Source organism: Nycticebus coucang, chromosome 9, assembly GCF_027406575.1.
Source record: "Nycticebus coucang isolate mNycCou1 chromosome 9, mNycCou1.pri, whole genome shotgun sequence".
NCBI lineage: Eukaryota > Metazoa > Chordata > Mammalia > Primates > Lorisidae > Nycticebus > Nycticebus coucang.
This window is the reverse complement of record NC_069788.1, coordinates 102444121-102458055: the sequence shown is the minus strand read 5'-3', so window position 1 is coordinate 102458055 and position 13935 is coordinate 102444121.

Here is a 13935-nt window from a genome sequence, read left to right as displayed (position 1 = left end):
TAACTAAAGTTTTCTGTAACTAAATTTCACCTACTTCAATCTTTTATAAATTGACATCTGGTAAGTTATATTGGCATCACTCAGATATTACATGGAAGATATAATTAGCATTTACAAAGTGGTTAGAGATTAGGGTTGACTTTTTTGGACTCTGAAAAGTATTAAATCATGTAGGCTGAAAATATTACTTATTGGCTATTTAATGTACAGTGATATCCCACAGGGTGGGGGAAACATGAAAATTGTAGAGTAAGAGGCACAGATTCATTGTGTCTCAGAAAGCCAATGACATTCACCCACACCACTAGACATTGTTATTTTGGGTCACATGTACTTGTCAAACATTGAAAAGTTCAGGTAATTATCTCTGACTCTTAACAGGTGCCATTTATTTGTCTTCATTTTATTCTAAGTGGAAGTCATTTCATTAATTTCTGACTGACTCTGCTAGCTCTACTAGCAGATATTTTACTGTTTAGTTTTAGAGTAAAACCAATTCCAAAGGGGAGTGTTTGGATTAAGACTGTACACTATTCCCATTTGATAGAGCCTCAATCTTCCAGAGTTTTTCCTCTTGGGTATTTGTTTATTGTGTATAATCGATCTGCCCAAGAGGATTTTTCAAAAATAATTTCTTTCCACAGCTAAACACTTCATACATACATGATTCAAATGCAGAGGAAATTTGTAATAACTGTAAAAATTCTATGGACAAAGTGCTCCTTCCGGCTTGAAATTGTGAGTTATGTAAAAATGCTAGGTGCCTTTCAGGATAAGGCAAATACCCAAGAATGTACTCTGCATAATTTTTATTTTCCTGAGCCTTAAAGAGAAATCTGTACAATTCAATCAATCCAAAGGAAAACTCAACCCCATTTTCAAAATATTTTATACACACACACACACACACACACACAAACACATACATGCAGGAACAACTTTAATAGCCTACAGTACAGTTCACAACTTACAGCTTCTGGGATCCAAGGTCCTTTTCTATCTGACCTTAGCTCTTCCTTTTAATAGGAGTCTTCCCTTGTTCTCCTAACAATTGCATCCCACAATTGTGACAGATTCACTTGCTCACTGCTCCTCACTTTTGAGCGATAAATGAGGTAATGCCAAAGTGAAGTGCTTTCAAACCAATAAAACATTATATAGTTTATGAGTTATTATTAATTATTGCCCACATTTTTCCTATCTAGGTCAAGTCTGATTTCTTCCAGAAAGCTTTCCTTAGCAGCCGAGGTCATGGACATCAATCATTTTTCTAAAATCCTATAAGAGATCTGGTACTTCACATTTGCCACTTCAGATGACTCATGGTCCAAAGTAGAATGCAGGTTCAGCAATAGGAGAGGCCAACTATCATTTATCTTTGAGTCTCCCACAGTACCTGATGCAAGGTCTTGAACAGAGTAAGATTAATGCACATTTGCTGATGACTATGTACCAGACCCAGATGCCAATTAAAGTGGGTCAATAAACAAATTAAATGGCTTATATATTCTGCTTTGATACAGTCTTTTTAGATTTTTTAACTTCCCAGAAATTTCTCAAGGAAAACCAATACATGAACACCAAGAATAAAATGCACCTGCTATTCATGTGATATGCTGGATATGAATGCAATTTTAAGGTTCTTTTGTGTAACTGCTTCAATATCTGTTCCTGTTCTGGTTACAGATTCTGCTTGATATCACATAGTTCATAACCTCATGTTTTTCTGCTCAACTAACACTTTCCAAATGCCTGAGTGTTTATTAAATTGATAAGGTAGCAAAGTGGCTCAAACCAAAAGCATTTCTTAGTATCATTTTATTTCAAAAACTTTTCTTCTTTTATGAGTGAGCACTATTTCAAAAAAAAAAATAAATAAATAAATAAATAAATAAATCCAGACTATTCCATTCTGGCTGCTATGTTTTCCTTTGAATGAGGAACTTAGGAAACCAGAAATAGTATTTTATATTCAAGTGTCCCAGAGGCCTTTTACCCTGTATTGTACTATCCCCTCTCCTGTCACCTCTCCAGTCCATTTCCAACTATCCCTTCCTCCTCTTCTCAAACCAATAAGTAACCCTTTTAAAATGCAAATCTTGATATTTACAATAACGGAAATTTATTTTATAAATAGAATCATGAGATTTATAGGCAAATGAAAATCTAGGGCTTGGAAACTGCCTCAGTAGCTATTAGTGATTTTTTTTTTTAATGCAAGGTCAATGAGAGAGAAGACAGTCCTACTTATATACAAACACAGTAGTTGGCTTTTTCACTTATCACTCTAGATAGAATTCAGTTCTGGTGAAACAAGTACAAATCATATATTTTTAAGCAGAGTATAGTGTTACAGAAATATTACTAGATTAAAAACCAAGGCTTCAGAAAAATCTTTAAAATTTGCCAAGTAATTTATGATCTTTTGTTATGAGTGATTTAAAAATTAAAATACCATAGTTTATGATAGCTTTTTAAATACAAACTGTCAGTATTTAATTCAAAATAACCTTATAGCTGCAGGACTTATATTTGGCCGACCATTAATTAAAAATGGTATTTTACATTAACTATTCTTTAAAATGAACATACATACTGGAAAAATAGAGATCAGGATGTCCTCTTTCTCTGATATTTGTTTAGCTTTAAGACAAGACATTTCTATTTGATACCAATTACAGAAAAGATTTGATACAATCACAAATGTACCAAAATAGTTTATGGACAGAGAAGAGGCTGTCGTCCTTTCTTGTGGTTAATCTTTTCATGATGTTGTCAATAGAAGTGGCACCAGGACCATAAATTTTACTTGACATTATTATGATGGATGGATTACTAAGACATTGTAAATAATGTAAGCATCTCAATAGCATTAAGAAGTCAAACTCAAAAGTTTATTACAGAAGATGTGTGGTATGTCTAGACATAACAAAGCAATAAACAGCTGCAGAGAATAAAAAGTAATCCTACTCAAATCCTAATTGCAAGAATTGTGCATTAAATTGGAATAAATAACTAACTATACATATACTAAAATTGAAGTGACAATAGGAAAATCTTGAAACTAGTTGGTTGTCACACATTTGCAATTGTTTAAATAGATGCTAAAAGTAAATTATAAGGATAAAAAGGCTAGTAACATTTAAATGATAACCACCAAATAATATGGTGGATATGCATTGCAATATTATTCACACCACCAAAAATTTATCCTTGTTTGTGTTCTGGTCTAGAATTTCCATAGAACAATAATAGAATTTTACTTTTTACTAATTTTGGAAAAATAGAATTGTCCTAAGTTAACCTCTCTGGGGCTTTTTTTTTTTTTTTAAATCTTAGAATCTTAAAAAATGATCATTTTGCTTTAATCCTTAGTTTCCTTTGTACAAATATACTTAATGGCTTGTTCTTAGCCAAACCATGGAATTAGTCATACCATCATACTGACCTCAGCATGAAGAATGAAAATTAATTCTCCCATTACTTAAAATATTTTCAAATTTAAATCAGTATTATTACAGCCTGGTAATCCCAGCAAACTGGGAAGCTGAGGCCGGTGGATTGCTTGAGCTCAGGAGTTCGAGATCCACCTGAGCCAGAGTGAGACCCTGTCTCTAAATAGCCAGGCATTGTGGCAGGCATCTGTAGTCCCAGCTACTCGGGAGGCTGAGGCAAAAGAATCACTTGAGCCCAAGAGTTTGAGGTTGCTGTGTGCTATGACACCATGGTAACTAAGTGAGACTCGGTCTCAAAATAAATAAATAAAGTGTTATTACAGTATTACTGTAAAGTTCCTTCCCTATACTAGGAAGATAAAATCTTTGTCAAAAAAAAAAAATGTAATTGGAAACCAAAACCAAATCCTGGCTTATGTTAAGTCTTATTTAATAGAGCAAAGAAGGAACCCCAGATGCTTGAAGTGTGTGGAAATAGTATTGTATTCTCTGGATACTCCAGAAGAGGCAGAAGTTATCATTTGTTTTCAAAATGTAATCAAGATTGAACTGTGACTTTTAGAGTTAAACAGGACTTGCTTGGGAAATATTGATCTTGATCAATTGCAACCTCAGACAATTAACATAAGACTTATCAATCTTTTGCAACTTCCAGTATGTGTGTCAACAGTGTATTATTTTTGGAGCTAGACTTCCTAAGTTTAAATTCTGGCTCTCCAGTTTAATAGTATGTTTCCTAAAGTAGGTCATTTAACCTCTCAGAACCTCAGTTTTAACATGTGAAAAGTTGGAATGATGTTAGAGTTCTCACGAGGTTTAAATATGCTGGTACATGGACAGCATTTAGAAGACTCCCTGGCACAGAGTTTGCATTTCATAAATGTTTACTTTTACAAATAGGATTCTTTGCCATAACCTCTGTAACACTTTTTCTTTATGAATCCTCCAATTTTTATTCAAATGGTTTAGCATTTGAATCACAGAAGACAAAAATGATTCAAATGACTATTTTCTTATTCTCCCAAAGATGGTACATAATTGGTATCATTCTAGATACATAGGCGAGTGGTTATTTCAGGACATACAATGAATACTGTGGTAGACTAGATGAGATAAACCCTTTCCCTACTCGCCAGGAAAAAGATATCTACATCTTTGTTAAAGGCTTAATTGTATACCTACAAAATTGATATGTTGAAGTTCTAAACCTTAGTCCTCAGAAAATGACTGTACATGGATATAGGATCTTTAAACAAGTGCAGTAGAACCTCTGTAAGTTGACCACCCAAGAGACTGTAAAAAACTTGTCAACATACAGAAGTGGTCAAAATAAGGAATTAGGCCCAGTGGATTGATATGTCCATGTGGTGCATGTCTGGTCTATGAAAATTAGGTCAATTTAAGAAGGTGGTCAATGATGGAGGTTCTACTGTAATTAAGTTAAAAATGAGTCTGTGTAGGTAAACACTGCAATCTGACTTGTGTCCTTATAGGTGTGTCCAACTTTTTTTCTTATCTGCCACTCATTGGAAGAAGAAGAGTTCCTTTGGGCCACACTTTAACTACACAAACACTAATGAAAGCTGAGTAGCCAAAAAAAAGTCCGTGCATACTTTTTGTGATCTCTGACCCCACAGATAAGCAAAAAAGGTCCTTACAAAATCAGCATGTGACCTGTGGGCCACAGTTTGGACACCTGTGTAAGAGATTAGGACAAAGACACACACAGACAGAAGACCATGGGAAGACATAGGGAGAAGACAACCATGCCCCAAACAAGGGGAGAAGCCTCAGAAGAAAGAACCCTGTTGACCCCTTGATCTGGGTCTTCCGCCTTCCATATTGTGAGAAAATAAATTTAAGTTGTCGAAGCCACCCTATCTATGGTACTTTGTCACAACAACACTAGAAAGCCAACACACAACACCTTAAAAACTATTGTGCATATTAATCCTGCGTATTGGTCTCCCAAAGTAATCAACTGCTTAACTTTGTAAGACCATACAATAGTTTTGCGCTTTTTTTCACTTTATATAAATGTGAAATACATATAACTGCCTGTCCTTAAACACCAGTCCTCAACACTGTTTTGTCATTACAGATAAGCTTCATCCTTATGAAAGCTTCACGTGAAATGCAACCTCTTCTGCAGGAGAAACACTTGAGGTAAGAAGTGTGAGGTTACAGTGAACTATGATGATGCTGTTGTAGCTTGGGAGACAGAGCAAGATCTTGCCTCTAAAAAAAAAATACTTGTTATACTTTTATACATATTGCTAAGGTTATACTGAAATTTACATCTTGCTATTTGTTATTCCTCTCATTCATTGATCCTTTTTTCTTGCCTTCTTTTTTTTTATTTGTGTTATTTTTATTGTTGTATTGTTCTTTTTTCAAGGATTTTTTTTCTTTTTGAGACTGTGTCACTGTATCACCCAGAGAGGAGTGCAGTGGCCCATCACTGCTCACATCAACCTTAGACTTCTGGGCTCAAGAATTCCTTCCACCTTCAGCCTCCTGAGTAGCTGGGACTACAGGCTTGTGATGCTATATGTAGCTAGAAAACTTCTTTTTTTGTTTTTTTCTTTATTGTTGGGGATTCATTGAGGGTACAATAAGCCAGGTCACACTGATTTGGCTTCATTGAACTACTTTTAGTTTTTCATTCTATATCCTTTTCAAGCTTATTTGCCGCACATTCTTAGTGTTTACTCTAAAGTTTAAAATGTGTCTTTAACTTACCAAACTCTTCTTTCAAATAATGTCTTACTGTTTCACTAAAAGAAAAAGAAACATTTATTTCCATTTCCTTGATATCCTTTATGCTTTTGTCTTTTTATATTTTAATTCTTACGCATATTCAACCCTACAATACATAGGCATTATTGCTGCGCAGTTATTTCTTGTAATGTCATTTCTATCATAAGAAAACAATTATTTTCTGTGTATGTTCATTTTTAATACTTTCAATTCTTTTCATTTCCTTGTGTATATTCTAGTCTCTTTCTGGTGTTATATATTCTTCAGCCTGATAACCTTCTTTAACACATTGTGTGTGTGTGTACATGCACATGTGTGCACACATTTCTGTTTATTACAAAATTATTCAACCTTTATGTTATTTCATTTTATCTTCATTTTTGGAAGATGACTTTTCAGGCTAAAAAAATTCTAGCTTAAAAATTTTGTATTTCTTTAAAGATGCTATTCCATTTTCTTTTCATTTCTTTTATTGTTTCAGACAAGAAGTATATACCCATTCTAATTTGCGTTTTACTGTATATAGTGTGACATATTTTCTGTAGATGCATTTGAAATATTCATTTTTTATTATGTGTCTTTGGATTTTTAAAATTTCACATTAATATGATGGTACATACAGTTGGGATACATTGTTTGCTTTGGTAAGGCTGGAGCTGTAGTTATCTCCCTCACCCAGAAGTGTGCCACACACCTGTGCACTGTGTTAAGTTGTTGGGAACTTAACAACTTCTCCATCTCCCCTCTGTGCTCTTCTTGAATTTAATTAAGTTTTTCTGTCATGGAGGCCTGTAGTTATTATTCTACTAATTTCAATTTAGTATTGAGTCAATAGAATGTTTGCTTTTCCATTCTTGTGATACTTGACTTTGGAGAATGTTCTGCAAATCCTTCCAGGTTGATACAAAAGATACAAAATCTCCATATTTTCATGGCTGAATAGTATTCCATGGTATACATAATAACACCAGTTTAATGTTAATCTAGTCATAGGTTGAAAGACACTTAAGTTGCTTCCACAACTTTGTAAGAGTGAACTGAGCCACTATAAACATTTGAGTGCAAATGTCCTTAAGGTAAAATGACTTTTTGGGGAGGGGGTGGATACCTAGTAATTGAATGACAGGATCAAATGGAAGGTCTACTTTCAGTTCTTTGAGGAATCTCCAGGCTGTACTGGTTCAGAGTCCCACCAACAGTGCTCACTACCACTCTTCAGCAATTTGATTTTGACATGTTTTGGTGTGATTTTCTTTATGTTTAACTTAACTTGGAATTTTCTGTGCTTCTTGATTCTATAGGTGTATTTGTTTCTGACTTGGAAAATTATTGGCCATTCGTATTTTCAGCTGTTTTTCTGCCTTGGCATCTTTTAGCAATTCCAATTCCGTGTAAGTTAGACTACTTGGAATTGCACCCGAGGTCACTGAGGTTCTGTTAATTAGTTTATGGTATTTTTTCTCTGTGTTCTTTATTATGTAAATTTCACAACCATGACCTCAAGTAGTCTGATTTTTTTCTCCCTTCATTGTCTAATCTGCTGTTAAGCCCATCAGTATTTTTTTTTTTAATTTTACATGTCTTATTTTTCATCTCTTAAAGCTTTGTTTTCAATCTACTTTCAGTTTCTCTTTTCATTATATTTGTTATCATTTAAACACTTGAGCATCTGTATAGGAGTTTGTTGAATTTTTAGCTGCTAATTTTATTATTCGTCATGTCTTCCATTTCTATTATCTCCTTTTTCCTTTGGTTATCAGTACATCTTCCTGCTTGCTCACATTTTTAGTAGTTTTTAATGGAATGATAGTTACAGGAAGATTACATTGCTGTGGTTTATTACTTCACTTTAATTTTAAATTTGTTTTATTAGCAGGCAGTTATGTTTCTTGTGGATAAGGCTGATCTTTTCAAGTCATGGTTGAAAGTTTTGTTTTTTAGGGTAGAATTAGGGAAATATTTCAGGGCAGTGGTTCTCAATTGAGGTGATTTTACCTCACACAGTACATTTGACAATGTTCTGGAAACATTGTTCATTGTCACAGTTGAGGAGTGTTTCTGGTGTTTAGTGCTAGGGGAGAAGGATGATACTAAACTCCTACCACACACCGAACAGCCCCCGCAGCAAGGCAGTAGCTGGGTTAAGATGTCAGTTGTGACAAGGGGAAGAAACACTGCTCCAAAGCAGTTTGCCCTTTTAGGAAGCTGTGACCGTCCTCTGGTCTGTACTTAAAGCCCCAGGTGTCTCTCTAATTTGGTAGTTAGTATGTATACCAAGTCTGAATTCCGTCTCCCAACTGGTGTAGCTTTCTGCCAAGCCCTATTCAGTTTCATCCGAAACAGGCACAACTTAGTATTCAGCTACAGAGTCAATGGGACATTTTGAAGATTTCTGGAGCAAATCTCTGCAAAGCTTCCTCCTTTCTGGTATTCTGCCTGCAAATCCCCGATGCCTCACCCTCCCTTAGGTTTCTTTATGTTGTGCCTCGTTTGATTATCACTGTGGTCTGGAAATTGCCTTGCAATTGAAGGCCGAGGCAATCTTAGTGCTCATTTCAAGGATTCTCCACCTCTCAGGGATCACATTCTTGAGCTGTGTGTTGTGCAGTGGCAGAGAGCATAGATTTCCATACCATGTCATATATTTTCCAGATTTTAAGTTAGTTACAGTGAAACAACAAGACTTTCAATTATTTCCATCCTAGCTGGAATTTGAAATACCTCATATAGGTTTGAATTTTCATTTTCATGCTGATTAATTATGTTGAAAACCTCTCTTTAATATGTTCACTAGCTATGTGTATATCCTATTTTATGAACCATTTTAAAAATTGTTCCTCATTTATCTATTAATGTGACTGCCATTTTCTTACTGATTTTCAGAATTTCTTTTTACAGTCTAAACACACGTTCACTGTCAGTGTGACTGTGGTTTGCCTTCTGATGTTTTAATGCTCTCTTTTCATGACATGTTCTTAGTTTTAATGAGGTTTCGTTTATCTTTTTTTTTCCCTTTGTTAGTATTTCATGTTCTTTGTCAGAAGTCTGACAACTTGAGGTCATGAAAATATTTTCTTATCTTTTAGTTTAAAAGCTTTATTGTTTCACCTTGCACATTTATATTTATAATCCACTTGAAATGGACTTTTATGTAAGATGTGCAGTAAGGGTGGAAATTCAATTTTCTCAGCACCATTTAATAAGAAGGCCTGCATCTCAGCTGATCATATATGTGGAATGGTGACTGCACAGTCTATTTTTAATGGACTATACTATATTTCTGCTGCTTTAATTGACATCAACTTAAATAAATATTATGTCTTTTTTTTTTTTTTTCGGCCGGGGCTGGGTTTGAACCCGCCACCTCCGGCATATGGGACCAGCGCCCTACTCCTTGAGCCACAGGTGCCGCCCAATATTATGTCTTAATATGTAATTCTTCAACATTTATTCCTCTTCTTCAAAATTGTCTTAGATATCTGGGCTTTGCAGATTTCTATATAAATTCACAATTCAGTAATTTTCACATGAATGTTAGCTTAGTATTATAGATTAATGAGGGGAAATTTGATTTCTCAGCAATGTTGAGTGTTACATTGCTTGAATATGTTATATATCTCTAATAATTGTGATATGTAAAATTCTCTGATATTGATTTAGGTTATTTAGTGTAGAGGTTTTACAGCCTTTGTTAGATTTATTGGTAGACACTTAAAGATTTTGATGATGCTGTAAACTTATATTTCTTAAAACTTTTATTTATATTTGTTTTGACTAGCATATAAAATTGAATCCTATATTTGCAATGTAACTTGAAACCTTGCTAGAGTACTTATTAAAATTTATAGGCTATTTATTATCTGTGTATACGCTTCACGTAAAATGAAAATTGCAACAGGTTTATTTTAGGTTTCCAGTAATTAAATTTTTTATTTCTTTCTATTACTGATTACTATAGCTCACCAGTAAGTCTGTTGTTTGATAAAGGTTTTAAGTAGGTACTTTTTATTGGATTAAGAAAGTTCCTTTCTAATTATAATATGCTAAGAAGCATTTTTTTTTTTTTTTTTTTGGTAGAGACAGAGTCTCACTTTATGGCCCTCGGTAGAGTGCCGTGGCCTCACACAGCTCACAGCAACCTCCAATTCCTGGGCTTAAGCGATTCTCTTGCCTCAGCCTCCCGAGTAGCTGGGACTATAGGCGCCCGCCACAACGCCCGGCTATTTTTTGGTTGCAGTTTGGCCGGGGCCGGGTTTGAACCCGCCACCCTTGGTATATGGGGCCGGTGCCTTACCGACTGAGCCACAGGCGCCGCCCCACTAAGAAGCATTTTTAATCTGTGACAGATGTCAAACTTTATCAGATGCTTTCATTGTGCTTATCGTCTTTTTTTTTTTTTTTTTTTGCAAGGGCTGGGTTCAAACCCACCACCTCTGGCATAGGAGACCAGCGCCCTACTCCTTGGAGCCATAGGCACCACACGCTTATTGTCATTTTTATAAACATAGTAAAATACATTGATTTATTTTTTAATTTTACAAATTAAGATATATAAGATATACACAATAGAATTCATCCTTCATTCCTACTTTAGCAACTTTTAAAATATATATTTTATGTAAACACAACTACAGTTAAGAAATAGAATAATTATTTAGTATCAAAAAATTTCTCTCTCACTCTTCAGAGTCCGTCTCTGTCCATATCCCTTGACAAATGCTGATCATCTAACTGTCTGAATAATTTGTCTTTCTTAATATCACACAAAGGATATCATGCAGTCTACAGTCTTCTAAGTCTGTCTTCTTTCAGTTAGCGTGAGGCATGTGCCAATCATTCATAATATTGCATATGCTAAAAGTTGCTTCTGAGTAGTAATTCATTGTTACTTATTTCTGATAATAGTAAATAAAGCCTCTATAAACATTCACATACATGTTTCTTGTGAGAATGTGTATTTTTTATTTCACTTGAGTAAATACCTAGGAATGGGATTGCTACGTCCTATACATCTAATGTTGTGATGTTATTACCAAATAGTTTTCCAAAGTAGTTTTATTCATTCTGCCTTCATACCAGAAATATATGATAGTTCCATTTATTTTGCATGTTTATCAGCAATTGTTATGGTAGTTGATGCTTTTGTTGTTGATTTCAGCCATTCTAATATGTATTAGTATTATGATGCAGGTTTAATTTGCATTTCTCAAATGGCTAAAAATAATGAGAAAATTGTGTTGGCCTTTTTTTTTTTTTTGATGATGGGTCTTTTCAAATTCTAATCCTATTATTCTAATGGGTTGTAGTTGTTTTCTTATTTTTGAATTTTACAATATCTTTATATATTCTGGATACAGTTCTTTATCAGTAAGTGATTTGAAAATACTTTCTCACAGTCTGTTTATTGCCTTAATTTTTTTCAGTGGTGTCTTTCTTTTTTTTTTTTTCTCCTTTTTTTTTTTTTTCTCCTTTTTTTTTTTTTTTTATTGTTGGGGATTCATTGAGGGTACAATAAGCCAGTTACACTGATTGCAATTGTTAGGTAAAGTCCCTCTTGCAATCATGTCTTGCCCCCATAAAGTGTGACATACACTAAGGCCCCACCTCCCTCCCTCCATCCCTCTTTCTGCTTCCCCCCCCCATAACCTTAATTGTCATTAATTGTCCTCATATCAAGATTGAGTACATAGGATTCATGCTTCTCCATTCTTGTGATGCTTTACTAAGAATAATGTCTTCCACTTCCATCCAGGTTAATACGAAGGATGTAAAGTCTCCATTTTTTTTAATGGCTGAATAGTATTCCATGGTATACATATACCACAGCTTGTTAATCCATTCCTGGGTTGGTGGGCATTTAGGCTGTTTCCACATTTTGGCGATTGTAAATTGAGCTGCAACAAACAGTCTAGTACAAGTGTCCTTATGATAAAAGGATTTTTTTCCTTCTGGGTAGATGCCCAGTAATGGGATTGCAGGATCGAATGGGAGGTCTAGCTTGAGTGCTTTGAGGTTTCTCCATACTTCCTTCCAGAAAGGTTGTACTAGTTTGCAGTTCCACCAGCAGTGTAAAAGTGTTCCCTTCTCTCCACATCCACGCCAGCATCTGCAGTTTTGAGATTTTGTGATGTGGGCCATTCTCACTGGGGTTAGATGATATCTCAGGGATGTTTTGATTTGCATTTCTCTAATATATAGAGATGATGAACATTTTTTCATGTGTTTGTTAGCCATTCGTCTGTCGTCTTTAGAGAAAGTTCTGTTCATGTCTCTTGCCCATTGATATAAGGGATTGTTGGCTTTTTTCATGTGGATTAATTTGAGTTCTCTATAGATTCTGGTTATCAAGCTTTTGTCTGATTGAAAATATGCAAATATCCTTTCCCATTGTGTGGGTTGTCTCTTTGCTTTGGTTATTGTCTCCTTAGCTGTACAGAAGCTTTTCAGTTTAATGAAGTCCCATTTGTTTATTTTTGTTGTTGTTGCAATTGCCATGGCAGTCTTCTTCATGAAGTCTTCCCCCAGGCCAATATCTTCCAGTGTTTTTCCTATGCTTTCTTTGAGGATTTTTATTGTTTCATGCCTTAAATTTAAGTCCTTTATCCATCTTGAATCAATTTTTGTGAGTGGGGAAAGGTGTGGGTCCAGATTCAGTCTTTTACATGTAGACATCCAATTCTCCCAACACCATTTATTGAATAAGGAGTCTTTCCCCCAAGGTAAGTTCTTGTTTGGTTTATCGAAGATTAGGTGGTTGTAAGATGTTAGTTTCAGTTCTTGGTGTTCAATTCGATTCCAAGTGTCTATGTCTCTGTTTTTGTGCCAGTACCATGCTGTCTTGAGCACTATGGCTTTGTAGTACAGACTAAAATCTGGTATGCTGATGCCCCCAGCTTTATTTTTGTTACTAAGAACTGCCTTTGCTATACGGGGTTTTTTCCGGTTCCATACAAAATGCAGAATCATTTTTTCCAAATCTTGAAAGTACGATGTAGGTACTTTGATAGGAATGGCATTGAATAGGTAGATTGCTTTGGGAAGTATAGACATTTTAACAATGTTGATTCTTCCCATCCATGAGCATGGTATGTTCTTCCATTTGTTAAAATCCTCTGCTATTTCCTTTCTGAGGAGTTCATAGTTTTCTTTATAGAGGTCCTTCACCTCCTTCGTTAGGTATATTCCTAGGTATTTCATTTTCTTTGAAACTATGGTGAAGGGAGTTGTGTCCTTAATTAGCTTCTCATCTTGACTGTTATTGGTGTATACAAAGGCTACTGACTTGTGGACATTGATTTTATATCCTGAAACATTACTGTATTTTTTGATGATTTCTAGGAGTCTTGTGGTTGAGTCTTTGGGGTTCTCTAGGTATAAGATCATGTCGTCAGCAAAGAGGGAGAGTTTGACCTCCTCTGCTCCCATTTGGATTCCCTTTATTTCCTTGTCTTGCCTAATTGTATTGGCTAGAACTTCCAGCACTATGTTGAATAGTAAAGGTGACAGAGGACAACCTTGTCTGGTTCCAGTTCTGAGAGGAAAAGCTTTCAGTTTTACTCCATTCAGTAAAATATTGGCTGTGGGTTTGTCATAGATAGCTTCAATCAGTTTTAGAAATGTGCCACCTATGCCTATACTCTTCAGTGTTCTAATTAGAAAAGGATGCTGGATTTTATCAAATGCTTTTTCTGCATCTATTGAGAGGATCATGTGATCTTTA